The sequence below is a fragment of the Vidua macroura genome, chromosome 13 (genome assembly GCF_024509145.1).
Source record: "Vidua macroura isolate BioBank_ID:100142 chromosome 13, ASM2450914v1, whole genome shotgun sequence".
In the NCBI taxonomy this organism is placed as follows: domain Eukaryota; kingdom Metazoa; phylum Chordata; class Aves; order Passeriformes; family Viduidae; genus Vidua; species Vidua macroura.
In genome coordinates, this window is record NC_071583.1 from 16536349 (window position 1) to 16553120 (window position 16772).

Consider the following 16772-nt stretch of genomic DNA (forward strand, 5'->3'; position numbering starts at 1 on the left):
TGGCACCCACACATTGCTTTGATAGTAATAGAAATGCCTAAATTCCACATGAGGCATTTAATTGCAACACTTTAAAGAGAAGACCGGAGTCACTACTCTTCTTTTGCAGATGGAGAAGTTGAAAAACAGGAGGTGAAATGACCTGCACAAAGTTTGACAAGCTGAGTTTGGAGTAGGACGCAGTCTCTTGACAGGCGTGGCAGTAGCTGAGGCCTGTCTCTTTGGGAAGGATGACTCAGACTAGGGCTGCCTGAAACAGCACTGAGAGAAGTCCCTAAAGTGGACAGTCAACATCATGTCAGTGTAAATAATGGCAGGATTAAATTCAAGCTGCTGCTTGCTGTTGCTGCTGTTTCCAGTGTTGCAGGTTCCCTTCTGGACCATAGCTAGCCAGGGAAGGAAGGAAAGCAAGCCAAGGAAAGGGGCTGGTCTGCCAGTCCAGATGGAAGCAGATGCTGGGCCAGTGCAGGTGAGCACTCAGGAGGGGTGGGAGCATCCAGACAAGGCCCTGCTGTGTGTGTGCGCCAGGGAGGAGCTCTCAGGCTCTGTCCAGGCTGGCCTGGACAGCCAGAAGTATCAGGCAGGACATGCAGCAGCAAACTGAGCCTGTTGGAAGGCTGCAGCGGGTTCACAGGGTGTTACATGAGCCCTGATACATCTGTTCCCTTTCCCCTCTGCCTCTCTTGCTCTCTCACTCCTCAAATGAGTTTTCTCCATCCCCTTCACTCCTGAGCATTGGCCCTGCTTTCCCACAGACACCTGAGCTCTCTCTGAGAACCAGCACTTGGGTTCCTTCTGGAACCTTTCCCTACTCACAGCTCTGTTCACAGACTTGCCTTTCACCCATTGTGCATCTCACATTACATTTATCCACTCCAGTAGTTTACCTTGTCCTGTACACTCTTTAATTGAATTTGTGAGTCTTCTCTGGCCTTCAGTACCTACCCTGGTTAAACACAGTAGAGGAAATCTAGGGAAGGAGAGAACAAAAATAGATCAGTTAAAGTGCACTTGAGCACAGGTTTGGAAATACTATTTCAGTACAGCTGATTTCAGGCCTCCTAGAGCCATGAGTGCAAAGTACAGTCAAAGGGTGTTTTGTGTGGTTGTGGATTTTCTTAAATAGTAATTTAGGAACATTAAGTTCAGTTTGTCAGACTCTGTTTAAAAATTAAATTTAAAGAAATTAGTTCTCAGATTTCTTCTGGGTGTTAGCAGTGTTTGTTTATGAAACAAAGCATTATACAGAGCCTGCTTCTGCAGGAGGCCTTAAAAGCTGGGTAGTCCCTGGGCTGATGGGGATGTTAAACAGCATCATGCTGTATTCTTTAGAGGGTGGGCTGGTTCCCTGCAGCAGACAGGTGTTAGGTGGCCCTCTAAGAGTGCCAGTGGCTGGACTGCAGAAGGCAGTGTGCTTTTTCTTGGAAGCATCAGTCAATCCCTTATCCGAGCCCTGAGCAGGACAAATCCCCTGCAAGACAGACGATTGGTCTAATCCAGTAGGACAAGTGTTAAATTCCTATACTTACCACTAAAACACTTGCATTTCTATGTATTTGCATTGCATACTGGTTATATATCTTGGAAAATCACATGGTGCTGCTGACCTTTTCATAAGAGGAAAAATTGCTGTTCCTCCCAGGAGGCTGGATGTTCCTGTCGCACTCGCATCCGAGGGAATGTGCTGGTGTAGTACAGTGTGTTCCTCTGCTTTACACAGATTGGCCCAGGCTCCTTTTGGTACAGAAGCACTGGAAAGCTCTTTGGAGGTTTTAAGGAGCCTGGCTGTGGAGCCCTGGGCCATGTTTTATGTTGCCTGAGAGCAGAAGGCCGAGCTGACACTGGCAGAGCCCCAGGCACATGAGCTGCTCCCTGGAGCCACAAAGGCTGAGGCTTCACTCAGCATTCTGCATCATCCAGTATCTAAGATACATTGAATTTTCTGGGAATTTACTGGGTCTTGGGAACTGTATCCAAATGGTGATTTGATTCCTGAGGTGATGCTGTCAGAGCAGGGCTTTGTTTGCTTTCAGGACCCTGAGGAGCCTGTTTGTGTTTGTGCTCACATCTGTGTTTTGGGGGTTGCTGGGTGTGCAGTATCTGCTGAGGTGACACTGCCCTTCCCCGAGGAATAGCTGCTTTGGCAGAGCCCTGCAGATGGAGCTGCGGTCCCAGTTTAGCTGTGTCCCTGCTGGAGACACTCCTGCCTCAGCCTTCCCACTTCGGGCAAGGTGCAGGCCCAGGGAGAGCGGGAACTGGGGTCGGCAGAGGGCTGGAGTGTAGGTGCAGCTGCAAATGGGGCTTTAGGCTCAGTTCCTGTGCTGGGGAAACAGAACTTCCACAGTGGGCTGGAGGGGGGCTGGAAGAGGACTCAGCTGTGACATGGGAGGGGGTTGTGCCTCCTGCTGTGAATGGGAGACCCAAAGTCCCCCTAGGGCTGGAGGTCAGAGGTAAATTCCATTCTTGTTCTGGTGTAATGTCCATGTGAGCACCCCAAAGTGCAAGCAACTGACCATGAAAAGTCTCCACCTGAGATATGGGGTGAAAGTGACTTTGCAGGGACCTTAGAGACAAACATTTAGCCTCCCAGTGTTCTCTGCTGAGCCTGTGCTCTTGTAGGGCTGAGACTGCTTCCCATGAGAGGAACTGACAGACACAGAGGGACTGCATTAGGGTGACACAGGGCATCTCTGGAGTCCCACGCCTGTATGTGTGGATTACTGGCCAGCACTCAGTTCCTCAGTGTAGGGCCATAGATCCAAATGGCTTGGAAGGGAACTTGACTGTCATCTAGCCCAATTTCCCCATCTAAGTAAGCATCAACTTGCCTTTCATCATTCCTGACAAATGTTTGCCCAGCCTGACCCAGAGGCTCCCATTGCTGGTAAGGACTTTAGCACACAATCTGTCCTGGTGCTTTGTGCTCCTATCTGCTAGAAAGTTTTCTTTTGTCATGGTAGCTTTGCTGTGACTAAAGCTGAGCACTTCTGAGGTGTTCTGAGGTGGAGAACAGCTGTCTCTCTCCTTAGAGCACCTTCCATGCAGTAGTCTGTTCCCATATTTCCTTACAGTCTTCATTTCTGAGACAAAGAACTCTAGCACTTCTTTCTGTAGGCGACTTGCACATCCTTCCTTCCCTGCTTGTGAAATGTAAGAGGGACCATGTGTGCTTCAGACTTGTTAGAGGTAATACTTGTGCCTGCAGTGAGTGGGATAATAGAGCTGCTAGAGCTCACCCTGGTATAGAGCAGTCATTTCCCAAGTGAAGACCATGCCAAAATTTGCTTTTTTTTTTTTTTTTTTTTGGGAGGTTTTTTTTTGGTTTTGGTTTTTTTGGGGGTTTTTTTTGGGTTTTTTTTTTGTTTGTTTGTTTTTTGTTTTTTGGCCTGGGAAAGTTACCAAAACTGTATTTAAGTTTTAATAAAATGCAGTCCTGATGAAAAAATAAGAAGGCTTCTTTCTCATACTCAGATAATGAGGTACCAAGAGAGATTTAATCCAGCTTCCAGGCTATTTCCTCTTCCATAGAAGCTTTGAGATGCTTTGAGTTCAGTGTCAGAAGTTTCAGATGTTGTTCTGTGGAGGGTCATGTCACAGTTCTACAGTTCTTCTCTGTTTCTTTTCCTTGGCAGCTGCTGGCAAATCTCAGTGTCGTCCATCCAGTCTTTGGTGAGCACAGGGGCACTTTTATGAAATTCATCTCATCTGCTGCTTGGTGACAGGACTCAGCACCCTGCTGCAGTGTGATAAACCAGATTGGCTTTGCTGCTTTCCCATGCAAACCCAGAGGATGTGAGAGTGAGCAGAGCACCAGCAGTCACTTCTCTGCAGCGAGTGCCTCTCTGAGCACGAGACTGTGACGGGGCTGCTGCAGAGGGCTGGGAAGCTGCATCCTGTGCACAGCAGCCACTGCTGCTCTGACAGTGCATGAGTGTCAAATGTGTTGTGCTGCAGACAGGTGCAGAGAAGTGCTGCCACATATTGTGGTCTCTGTGGTTTGTCTCCTTAGTGTGGCTGATGTCAGAACTGTAGCTTTGTTTAAGTGGCAACTTCTAGCTCTAGAGATCTGCTTCATCTGGTCCCTTCACCAGCACACCTGAATGGTCACCCTTCAGTGTTTTGTGTGCTCATCTCAGCATTTTGGGCAGAGTGAGCATGGATGTGATTTCAGTGGCAGCTGCCCTGTCAGCATTATAGAGATAACCATGAGCAAGGTTACTCCAGGGTGGAAGGCCTTAGAAACCACTGCATGTGAACAAACTGCTGCCTGGGGAGGAAGGAGCCTTGGCTCTATTCAATGTTTGCTCTGGGTTCAGCTTGCTTCAAAGGTCTACATAAGTAGTTTCACACTTCATCCTTTCTTTTGTGACAGCTGGGATGTTTTGAAATCATCCTGTCCGTGGCAGGGATTCTCAGGTCCTGGGCTGAAATTTGCAACATGGCAAAGAAGAGTTCGCCATCCAAATATCCAGTGGCAACAGGTGTGGTGAGAAACTAAGGCACAGCAAAAGAAGAGCCATGGCAGAGTCACAGCAAGAGCTCAAATGCTCTTAGTGGCAGTTCTGGCAAACCCAGCTGTAGCTGTACTTCTTCCTCCCTTTACTGGCATTTTAAATAGTGTCCATCTCAGCTGTTCCTTGGAAGGATGATGGTGCCTCGAGAGCAGAAAGCAGTGATTGTTATTTCTTGATGGACAGTGTTACCAAGAAATGTTTGATTTTGAGAGCTGTGGTGTTGGGATGGAACAGGAGAGTAATTTTCACAATGTGTTACTGGCACAGCCTTTGCTAAATGCTGCACAACCTGGAGGCACACAAATAGCAGATTGTTTGGAGGAAGGGAGAGGTGAAGAAAACATTACATGAAGCTCATCTAGGGAAGACGAGATTCTTGGGAACGGATGTGTTAAAATGAAGCTGAGGTTTTAGGAGGGAAGGCCTGTGCTGCCACATTACTGCTTTGCCACTCTGAAATCCTAAGTAGAAGTGTGGGACTGAGTCTCTATAAGGTGCAAGTTGTATATAGGAGGCAAAGTGAGCATTTCTGCTCAATGTCTGCACTTCAGCAGGTGAGTGCAGCCCCTTCTGTAGTGTGGATGGATTCCTGGTGGGCCACAGGTGATGGCAAGCAACAGTGGACAGAGCACAGCACTCTTGTTCATCAGGAGCAGAGCACTCTGAGTGTCACAAAGATGCCACTGGCCTGAGTTTCTATAAGCACAGTTTCTATGGAAGTTGCCAGGCTGGGTGTGATTACAGGGGAGGCAAAACTCTTCTCAAGGCATGTCCTCAGCAGTGGGAGATTTTTAATTCCCACATTACGTCAGCTGCTGCCTACAGTTTTAGCTCCCCACCTGCTGCTTCTTCCTTTCTTGGTGGTCAGCTTGTCTCCCATGTTTTGTATATGCACAGCAGCATGCTCACAGTGAGGCATGTCCATCAGCTTGGTAGCACAGTGCCTGTGGCCATGGAGTCCTTACCTTGGCAGCCTGAGCTGCTGCAGGAGCTGCAGTACCCAGCAGTGCTGCAGGGAGAGTGGCTTCTGCCATCCTCTCTGTTCTTACTGGAATACTCATGTGAGACTGTCTGGAATGTGAACACAGTTGCTTGGGTCGTTGAAAAAGGCTTGAATTATTATAAAATTCCTGGCCTGACATTTGGCTGATGATTAATTACCTAGGTTTGCGTAGTACTTTGATGTTCCAGATGTAAACCCAGAACAAGCTGTTACAACTGTGTTGACCTCAGTGGAGTCATCGAAGTCATTCCAGTTGGCACACCTGGTGCTGTGTGGTATTTGTATTCTGTGAAACCAGCATCCAGTCATTGATTTAAGTCTTTCCAGTGACTGGAGGCTCTTCAGCTGTTAATATTTTTCCTCTCCTGTATTGATTGCTGTGCCACTTACCAGGAGTGACCTTCTCACCACACCTTTTGACTTTGAGCTTGCTGCCTCTCTGGAATCCTTCTCTGAGCCTTTGCATTTTGTGTTGTTTGTATTGCCACAGCGCTTAGAAACTCCTCACAGGTTGCTCCATTTCTCTCTTAAGTTTTCCTTTCTCTACTCCCCCGCCAGTATCTTGTTGTGTAACTCTCCCCCAGCCAGTGCTGTTGGATTGCATAGATAAATGTCTTGATGCTGGATAATTTGGAGTAACCTTGTGACAGAAAATCCCCCCTCTAAAATGCAGTTGAGTCTTGCATTGTCCTTCAGTGATTTGGCAGCTGGTGAGGTTTGCTGGGTGGAGTCCTGGTGCTGGCATGTGCTCTGCTTGAAAAGAGCAAATTAATCTCATACTTCATTCAAACAAGGCTTCATTTAATGTGGATGGGCAGCAGGCACTCAGGCTGAAAGTAGATTTTGTACTTTAACTTCCAGGTCAGTGGGTTTTTTGTCTTGTTTGTGTCAGCAGACAGTAGCCCTTTGTTCAGCAGCACAACTTCTTCCACCTCAGCAACGCATACACGCACGTGATACAGGTCCTGAGTTGTGCAATAAACTCCAGCAAATATATTGTCTGTTCCACTTCAGGGCTTGATTGTGTGCCCAACTGACCAGCAATAAAGCCAACAGTACAGAGGTAGTTATTTACTCATTTAGTTTGGCTTTTCCATCCATGGTTGTTGCCTATGTGGGGAAAAAAAACCCCCTAAGTCCTAGGAGAGGGAAAATTTTGTCTTTAGAGAGGTGGTCTTGGTAATTTGTGAAAGCTGGATAACTTAATAGCATTAGTCAAATATTAAATTAAGTATTTAATTTAGTAATTACATAATTTTGTTGCTGAGGAGGGACAGGGTTATGGTCAGCACAAAAATTAAAAGATGAAGGTGTCTAGCTGAATGTCCTATAGCCTGTTGGAGTCCTGACCACAAAACAACTGCTTGGAGTCCCATCTTTGCAGGGGTTGGTGCTTGCTGGCACCTTCCTCTGCAGAGTCTGGAAAGGCAGGAGGGGAAGCCCCATCCCTCACTCATGCTGGGCCTTTTCCTGAGCCCCTCTGGAAGTTGTGGGCACTTGCCAGTAGAGCCGTGAGCATTCCCATGTGGATGGGGCCGTACATCCCACACAGAGCACATTTCTCCCTGTCCAGGTCTGGCCTGCTGCTCTGTGCAGCTGGAGGGCAGAGGGGTGAAGGGAACCCCCATTCTCCTTCCTTCTCCAGTCTGGCAGTGCCTCACTGCTTCAGCAAGGCTCTGCTCAGCCTGGGGCCAGCTGTGCCTGCCCTGCTGTAACCTCCCTATTTGTGCTGTGGATCCCTGCAGAATTCCCTCCATCCAGATCCTCTTGGACTTTGTTCCCAGCAGAAAATCCTGCTCAGGCTTCTTAGAATTAAGGCACATGAGTCTAACTCAGAATTGCTGTTTCCTGGGAAGTTCTGACGCTGTAAAGATTGTTTGGCTTTTTTTTTTTTTTTCCTTTTCCCTGTAATCTGAATGAAATAATGTTTAAAATTTCCTATGAGGACACTGTGTCCCAGATTTAGAGTTTTAGAAGTGTTTTGTTCTGGAATTTCTGAATTCTTGTTTTGAGTTATATCAATTTTAAGTCGTTGTACTGCTTATGCTTCCTGTTCATTTGCTAAGTAAAGCCTAATAGCAGGTCACAGTACGTGTATTATATAAAAAAATGGTAGTTACTTTTTTTAAAATCAATAACAACAGCAGCTGCTTAATATGATTGAAACATCTCATTCCCTAGAACAAGAACTGCCTTGTTTGCAATGTAATGAGAATCTGGCACTGCCGTTACAACACCCAGCAATGGTTTAATCTAGAACACTGGGTAACGTTTTATTATGGAGTAAAGAGCAACTCACCTTAATGATCTGAAAAGTAATAAAATATTTCACTGTTTTTATCATGTTAGGACAAGGTAATAATGATGCATGTGGCATAAAGACCTCTTAAGATAAAATTTGGAAGTTATGGAATGGAGCTTCTGAGCTGCCAGAAGCAAGGCTGTTCCAAGGAGCTTCAGCAGGAACTTTTATCAATGTTCTTTCAAAAAACAAATCAAAGAAAAGGTCTGTTGTTGTAAGATGTTCTTCCCAAGAAATTGTTTTGCTGATGTTTTTCTGCTGTCCTGTCCCAGGAAAGGCCTCTTCATTGCACTCCTGAGTTCTGACAGTGCATCAATCTTGGATATTCTCACTTAAACCCAAGGCTCCATAGTGAAAGTTCTGAAAATCCCCTCACTGCACCAGCTGCCTTTCCCTGTCTCTGCACTGCTTGTGGCACATCATGTCAGGTGTCAGGGAATTCAGGAATCCTCCTTCTCCTGAGGCAGGAATGTGCTGCTCTGCTGCTGTTCCTCCTGCCCCTCGCAGGGGACAGGACAGCCTGCTCTCTCTGCTGGACTTCTTCGTGGAGCCTCCTCCACCTGTAGGAAATGCCAAATGTCACCATGCCTGTTTCTCTTCTCCAAAGTGCTGCCCAAACATTCAGCACAAAGAAGTTCCAAAAATTCCCAGGATGTCCTGAGCAGGGAAGATGTAGGCACAGAGTTTGTGGTGATTGGGATGGGGCTGGCCCAGCCTCATCCCCAGTGGCTCCAGCTGTGAGCAGCACTGACAGCAATGAGCCATGGAGTGCCCAGGGGCACTGAGCAAGCACCAAAGGGAGCAGAGGGCACACAGGGGCACTGCATGAACATGAGGGGATAAAAGGCTGGGCTGAAGAACAAGAAGGGCAGACCATTGCAGCCTTCTGGAGTGGTGTGATGTTACTCTGCATGGGCAGACACCTGAGGCCTTCTGAAGTGGTGAGGTATTACTGTGTATGGGCTGAAGCTTTCTGAAATTGTATGGGGATACTCTGTGTATGGTGGCCATCTCAGCTGTGACATGTTCTGTGATAGGAAGATGGCTTGTGTGACTGTCAGGGCACAAAATTAATGGAGTCAGAGTTTCCTTTCCTGTTCTGATTTACATTGAAATGGGATGTCTGGTGGGTAGGCCTTGGCTTCTCTTCTGGAGGAAGGTGTTTCTGTGGTTACCTTGCAGCCTTTGTCACTGCAGATACTGCTGGGAACCCGTGGTTTGGGGAACCAAATTCTAGTGTGGATCCCAGCATAGGTGAAGGGTGTATCAGTCTTAAATTTATGCAGCTATTACACTGTGTAGTTAAGATAAAATGAACTGATACTGCAGAAACAGCTCATTTGTTATAAACAAGTGTGTTCTATTTGGGAGTAGCATCCACAGTGGAGGAGCAGATCTGGGCTGTGGAAGAATTTGTTTCCTAGGCTAACATCTGGGTCTAGCTATGTCCAAATTGATTCTTTAAGCGTGTATGAAAATGCCTTTGCTTATTCTTAATGGGTGTTTTATATGCCACTGTTACCAGCCTGGGTTTATACTGAAAGTGGATCTTGGAAAGGCAAGGCAAAGGCTGGGATCTGGGAGACAGCACAGCTATGTACAAGCTCCTAAAAACTGCAGGGAACCCCCAGTGAAGTGCAGGCTGCAGGGAGTTTGCCCATAAGTAGGGAATAGATGTTTCATTAGCAGGGAAGCCTGAGAGAAACCGAGCCTTGTTAGGAGAAGGATGTTCCCATTGTTCATGGCAGCAGAGAGGACTCTCTGGATGTATGTGTTCAGCTGCATTTTAGAACTTGCAGAGTCCAGGTAAAGGCTGTGAACTTCTGAGTAGGACAGGTCTGAGGCTTGAGGATCTAATGGTGTCCTTCTGTCACCACTGCCCAAGCCAGAAAAGCTCCAGATTTAGAAAGAATCTATGGTGGAGAAGAGTCAGGGCTCGCATGGCTGTAGGATGGGTTCAGGGAGACAGCCCTGCTGCAAACAGGGAGTTTAAACACAGCTGCAGGAGTGTGCCAAGAACTCTGCATGGGGTTTGGTCTGAAAAATGGGCAAGTGCAGAACAGGGCTGGGAGGAGGAATGAGGGTCAGAAAGCCTGGCAAATGAGGGAAAACCAAAAGAGAGGAATTTGTTTTGCCTACGAAACAAAGCCTGGGAAGGAATGGGTTGTCCCTCTGTAAACACTTCATTGCCAAGTAAATACTAGAGGGGACGAAAAGTCCTTTATTACAAAGATCAATGCTGGCACAAGGACATAGTGGTACAAGTTTGCTATTAATAAACTTAGCCTGGAAATTAGATTTTCAACCACTGGAGTGAGATCTGGAGCAGTGTCTCAAAGGGAGAAATGGAAACCAAGGGAGCTTTGTAAAGGAGCCTGAGGAGCCTGCAGTAACAAATTTTCTCTCTGACACAGTCTCATTTCATTTCATGCATGCAGATGCCTTAGACAGCCTGGCCCAGCAGTCCAGACAGGAGGGTGACTTGCAGGAGCAGATGAAGCAGCTGTAATCAGGAATCAATAGCCAAGGTACAAATCAGTTTGAGGAGAGTTTCAGAGTAGCTGAGCTCTGCAGACATCCAGTTTTGACTGTGTCTAGTGCCTGGATTCTGTGAGTCCTACATCTGTAGTCTGCAGAGAGAAGGGATTTTCTTGCACTTTGCTTTTTTCTGCAGTAATTGAAAAATGGAGTTAGAGACTTATCATTCTATAGAGACAAAAGTTTTCTCCTCAGTTTTCCAAACAATGCCTGTTCTGCTATGACAAGAATTTCTTTGTTCTAAGCTGTTGTAGGATGTTTGCCTTAGCAACACAGAGGCATTTGGAGAAGCTGCCTACATAGAGGCTTCTCTCTTGGCAAATAGAAGAGGGGAATACAACAAATGCTCCTCCCTAAGAAGCTGAAAGCTTTGAGAAATCATAATTAAGATGGATCTATCTCCTTCTGAGACTTCCCCCAAATTCTTTTGTACTTTCTGTCAATTTAACATAGAGAATAATCTGTATAGGAGATAGTCAACACAAATTTCTGGTGTTCTTTCCATGTTTTTTTTTTCTTCCTCTGCCACTCCATTCTTTCTCTTCTTTCCCTCACATCTTAAATGAAACCAAGGAAGGTGATTTTGTTGTACTGGTTTCATGCCTTTTCTTTGTAATTCTCTTAGTTAATGTAAGAAACTTTTGCCCTTTGAGGGGCTATTTTTATTATATTAGTTTCAACAAACAGCAGTAACAGAAACAAAGGACTCAAATCTCATTTGCTTTCCCTTCTTGTTACTGTTCACTCCAAACTGGAGCAGGGGATGTAATCAATCGTAGTGGATGTAAGAGAGGACTGAAAGAATTCTGAAAAATTAGTAGTTGTAAACTTGGGGTTTTGCCCTGAGTACACACTCAGTTTTGAAACTTTCATGGGTTTGCAGGTGTTTGAGCTGAGAACAGTGGATCCTCAAGAGTTTGTGTGTTTCTGTAAATCATATAGAGAATCACCTATGGATGTTCCAGAGTGGCAGCACCCACGGAATAATGGAAGATGTTTGGAAAATGTTTTCCGTGTCTCTTTATGTTGTGTCACTGCCACATCTCTCTGCTGCCTATAGGACTGAGTCACAAAATCCTGTTTAGCCTGGTTTACACAACCACAGGGCTGCCCTACAGATCTGGGAGCTTGTGAAAGCCACCAGTGAGTGTCAGACCCCACCCTCAGCTGGATGGAGAGACAGCTGTGGAGCAATCCAGGCAGACTTCTCCAATAAGAGAAGGAAGGTGAATGGTGTTTGCTGGTTTGTACCCATAACTGGGATAAAAGAAATTTCAAGGTGTTTTTTTCCCAATTAAGGGGTCATTTTACCACAGTTCCTGCTTATCCTGTCAGAATGACCTGCTTAGCACCTCCCTCAAGCTGAGTTTCATTCTTTCCACTGGTGAGAGAGGTGAGGGTCATTGCAATGAGATTCTCCTCCTCTGGTTGCATCAGCCTCAGTTGGACAGTAAATAATGCAGGGTGGAGTACATGAATGCCCAAAGGTGCATTCTTAAATCCTATTGAAGGGACTCAGAACAGTTTTTTCAGTCAGAAGAAATAGAGTTTGAAGTATGTGCACAAGATAAATTGAAAATCTGAATGCTCCTACCCATAACTGTCAAGATATTTCCATTAAAGGGATAAAATCCCTGCACTGAATAATGAAAGGCCTTTATCCTAGAAGTTATGTCACCCATTTGTGTGTCAGTTAGAACATTAGTGCAGCTCTGGTGCAGAGGACACCCCATCTCCTGTCCTGTGCTCCCACCAGCTGTTCCTGTCTCCACACTCAGCTTGGCAGCTGGGGTTGTTCTTTGTGTCAGTGTGGCTGGTCACTTGTGCTGAGATGGTCTCTTCCTGCTCTGAAGGAAAGGTGAAGATCTAAAATGAGCTATGCCATTATCCATAAGGCATTAGGAGCCTAGTGCTTCTTGTGCAGTGCTCAATTCCAACACCCAATGGACTGGACCTTGTCGCTTTCTCTGAAAGACAAGCCAGCTATGTGGATATATATCTGCCTTCCATATGGCAGATGGGGAATGTGGCAGGAGGGAACTTGGCACAACTCTTTGACTTGGTTCAGATTCAAGGGAAGTGAGCCTGTTCTTGAACTATATCAGTTATAACCAGTGCCACACCATTAGATTTTGTACCATTGGGTTGTAAAAATATCTGAAGGGGCAAATATCTTGGTAATTTTGGACATGGAGGGTCTCCCATGCTCAGTTCAATCACTGCTCGCAGTCTCTGTGAGGATGCAGCAGATCAAAAGATGGAGCAGATGGGCATTAGAAGATGCATTAATGAAATGAGGAAGAAGGCAGCAGGCAGGGGGATTACCCCATCTTTCCTCTCCTGACTACGCCTGGGATTCTACAGTCTTGGTAATACAGAGCTCAGTGCCCAGCTGGGAAGTATGGCCCAGCTCCTAAGGAGGAGGTAGATCTTGATGTCCACTTCTCTGTCTAGGATTATGGATACTGACACTTCTTTTGTACATCAGACTGCAAGGGAGTCCAGGCAGCAGTCAGCAGGGTGCAGAGGTGGGATCTAAATGCAGCTGAACAATCAGGAAGGACAAGAAGGAAGGGATCTGTGTATGATGCTGCAATCTGTGTTCAGGGCAGTGGTCCCAGAGCTTGGAGAGGAAATCCGCTCGAGGAAGTGAACTAACATGATGTAATACCCTGAAAAGAACTGTACAAATCAGGAACTATTCCAGCCTCAGCGTTGTGCCTTTTGTTCTGACTCCTCTGGGCTGCTGCTGGCCAGGAGAAGCAGCACAGTCTCTGCAGGCATTTGCCTTTCATTTCAGTGGCTCAGAGTAAGGGCTATCACACAGAGACAGGCCATCATCTGGTAAAAGTTAAGTTCAGCTGCAAATGTCATGGAGGATCACAGTGATATATGTGTGAGGTGTCTCTAGCCTGTTACTTCTTGTTTTACCCATTTTCTGAGGGCTTTATACCTTCACAGTTCACTTTGACACCTGGTGAAGCATCTGTAGCACAACCCCTCAGAGTGACCTGGTACACAGCCTTGATCTGCAACACACCTGAGATTTTCCACCTACAATCCCTGCTGGCAGGGGTTAATGGTAGGTGGCTCCTGCCAAGTGACTCAGGCCATGACTGGTGCCTGCCCAGCTCTGATAAAATCTCTGCCAAGCTGTTTAGAGGATCCCTTGCTCTGATCACACCAGCTTGTGTGGGTGTTGTCTCCACACCCCTGGCTCTGCTGGAAGGTATCTCACTTGAAGCTGACAGCTCACATCGAGCTCCTGGGCTTTTCAGTGACTTTACCTGAATCAGAGAGATCCAAGAGCTGCATTTATGTAACACACAGTGTCATAGGTTGTGGAGCATCAAAGAGTTTGGTGGTTTTTTTCATTCTCTTTTAAGTGACAGTAGAAACTATGGCCAGATTATTTGGGTTTTGCTTTATTTGGTTTTGTGTTCTGCCAGTGTTGTGGGCTGAGCTTGGCCCATGTTGGGGGTGGCTGACCTTTGTGTGAAGTATTTGATGACTGATGTGGTGAGTGGGGACACCTGTGACCAGTGCCTTTTCCTGGCTGCTGAGGGCTGTTAAGTGCTTGCTCTGATGCAGGTGTTATTCAGGTGCTGGGTGTAAATCAGGAGTTAGTCACCTGCAGAGGGTGTTTGAGCAGCTTGGGCACAGGTCTGGTTTACAAAAGTGCTTCTTCACATCTCTCTGGCAGAGTAAAGGTGTCTCAAAGCAGTTACTGATTAAGTTTTCATCTGTTTGATTTTCCTCCCTGACAGAGTGGTAGGGAAACACTGTGGCAGGATCAGTGCTGCTCAGCACAGAGTGGGGATGAGGCTGCAGCACTTTGCAGCAAAATGGTGCTGTATTGGCTTCGTGTTGATTCACTCCAAATATTTATTCCTCAATAGCACTGTTTGTTTCTGTGTGAGCAGGGAAAGAAGTGGAGAATTGTGCTTAATCTTAACTTAGAGTAGTGCAGTTAATTGTAGAGTTCTCTGAGAAGTGAATATATTCCTTTTCCTAGTGTTCCTTCCCTGTAGCAGTCAGAGGCCCTCCTTCCCCCGTTAACCTAAGCATAGGTGAAAGCTTTGACTTCACAGGGTTGTTACTGTTTTGTCTCTCAGTTCCATGTGCAGTGAAAGGAAACAAATCCAGCCTTACCTGTGTTGGGTAAAATAAGGGTTGGTCAGAAGAGAACAAGGAAGTGGAACAGAAGCTCCTTGGTTTCCTCAAAGCTGTTTCCCATTATGCCAAGCACTCCCACTCCTCCTCCACGCTCCCTCTGCACGGAGGGGAGAGCACTGAATTTCAGTGCCTTTCTCCTGGATGGAGGGTCAGGGTGCTGATCTGGAAAAACTTACCCACAAAAACACCTATTTACTCTGGGAATCAGCACAGAATTCCCTGATCACTGTCAACAGTGAGTCATTGCTGGAGACCTCTGTGACCTCCACCGCCAGGCATGGCCAGCAAGGGGAAGGGAAGGTGCCATGTGGGTTTGTGGGAGAAGTGGCCCTTCACCCCTTACAGAGTGACAGCACTGCCAGTAAGGACATGGCGTGGCCGAGGTGGCAGACAGCTAAACTGACCTCAGTGGTGGCTTCTTGCTAGAGCCAGGCTGTCACCAGAGTCTCAGAGATGGGGGGGGGCTGCTTTTGAAGGCTTTGGGACAGACTTTTCACAGGTAAGAGGGCCTAAGTGGGACCCAAAGGACAAAAGCCTTCCTGAGTATCTCATCCCTGAGTACCACTGCTCCTGTTCATTTGTAGCCAGAAGAATATTTAGATGTCTTCATAGACATGAGTATTGCCACAGTTGTCCAGCTCCAGTTTTCCTCTGCAAGGCTTTGATTGTGGGACCTTACACTGCAATCAGTCTGAAAATGAAGCCAGCACTGAGTAAGAGCTGCTGGTTAAGCACTGAGTCATGGAGGGAACATGTGGCAGCAGTTTCTCAGAACTCCTCCTGGCTTAAGTGGTAGCAAAGAGGAATTCTGCCTGTGGTTGTAACTGTGCCAGGGGTTCCTAGCTTTGTGCTGCTCTAGTGCACAGGCAGCAGGAACAGTCACCACAGGTATTGGTGACAGCTGTCATCAGTCCTGGAGGCAAGGGCAGAGCTGCAAAGGGGCTGTTTCATACCTCTAGGAAGTTGTGCCTTTAGTGTCATGTGCTTCCTCCCATTGAATGCTTTTCTAATCCTGATGGGCCTAACAGCAGCCTGCTGGAGGTGTTTGTGCAGTTGGTTTTGGCCACCCCGAGGAGGTTTGTCTTTGTACAGGATGATTCAGTGAAGGTGTCAGGAGGAAACAGTTTGACAAGACAGAGCACTAATTTCTTGTTGGGTGGCATGAGATACCCATGGTCCTGGGAGTTTAAAGCTTTTCAGGAAATCTGTTATTCATGTGGTCCTTTTCTATTCTTGTTTTTTCCTCTTGCTTCCACCTAGAAGGGTTTTGTGCCAAAAGAGACCCAAGAAGATTTCTACTCTTTTCCCTTGCCTTTCCTTTTGTCCTTGCCTTGGTCCCTGCCAGCCTGTGTCAGGATCAGCACTGTGCAGAATTCAGGCTCATACTTTATCCCTCTCTGCAATTTCCCAGCCATAATATTTTAATTCCTTTCCTTCACACCCATTTTTGGAGCACACTTCTAAGGTATAACTCTTACAGTTTTATGTAGTTCAGCACCAGTGAGAGCAGTGGGAGGATGCTCTGCATGCCAAGGAGAGCAGCAGTGTCCTGACCTGGTGCTGGGGATGAAGGTACATGTTAGTCCCTCATGCCATATGGACTCAGGGACAATGGGAGTCCAGGAATGTGCATCCTGAGAAGATAAACATGTGGTGGTTGGTTACACAGATCAGCAGGTGCTGCTTCTTCAAGTGGAAGGATTGGTGTGCAGTGTGGACTCCAAGAAACCATTAAATAGTGTTTTAACAGACACGGCACATCTGGGAGTGAAGGATTTTAGAGCTGGAAGTGGCAGCATGACTGTGACCTTGGTAAATGTAAACCTAAATAAAAAGAAGACTCTCCCAGCTAATACTGTAAAATATAACTTAAGCAAAGGTAAAAGACTTCTTGAGTTAAACTTGGCAAGTGTTGTGTAAGAAAACAATATTAGAATTAGGTGTTATTTTAAAACAGTGCAAAAAAGTGTAATTTGCCCTCAGGAAAGAGTTATCTTCATAAGCTGAACATTGTTCAGTGGTGAAGACAGCATTAGGAACAAAAATGTGAAAGCAATGTGGAAGGGGAGGGTGAGCTGAGCACAGTTAATATAAATTAGAAATGAAGCGCAGAAAACTAGAAATGAAAAGGAAAATGTAAAATTATCCTTGGCTGCTATCTTCAAGGACACTAAAGAATTTAAACATTCTGCTTGAAACAGAAAAATGAATTGTATAAGGTCTCTTTGAAATGGAAATG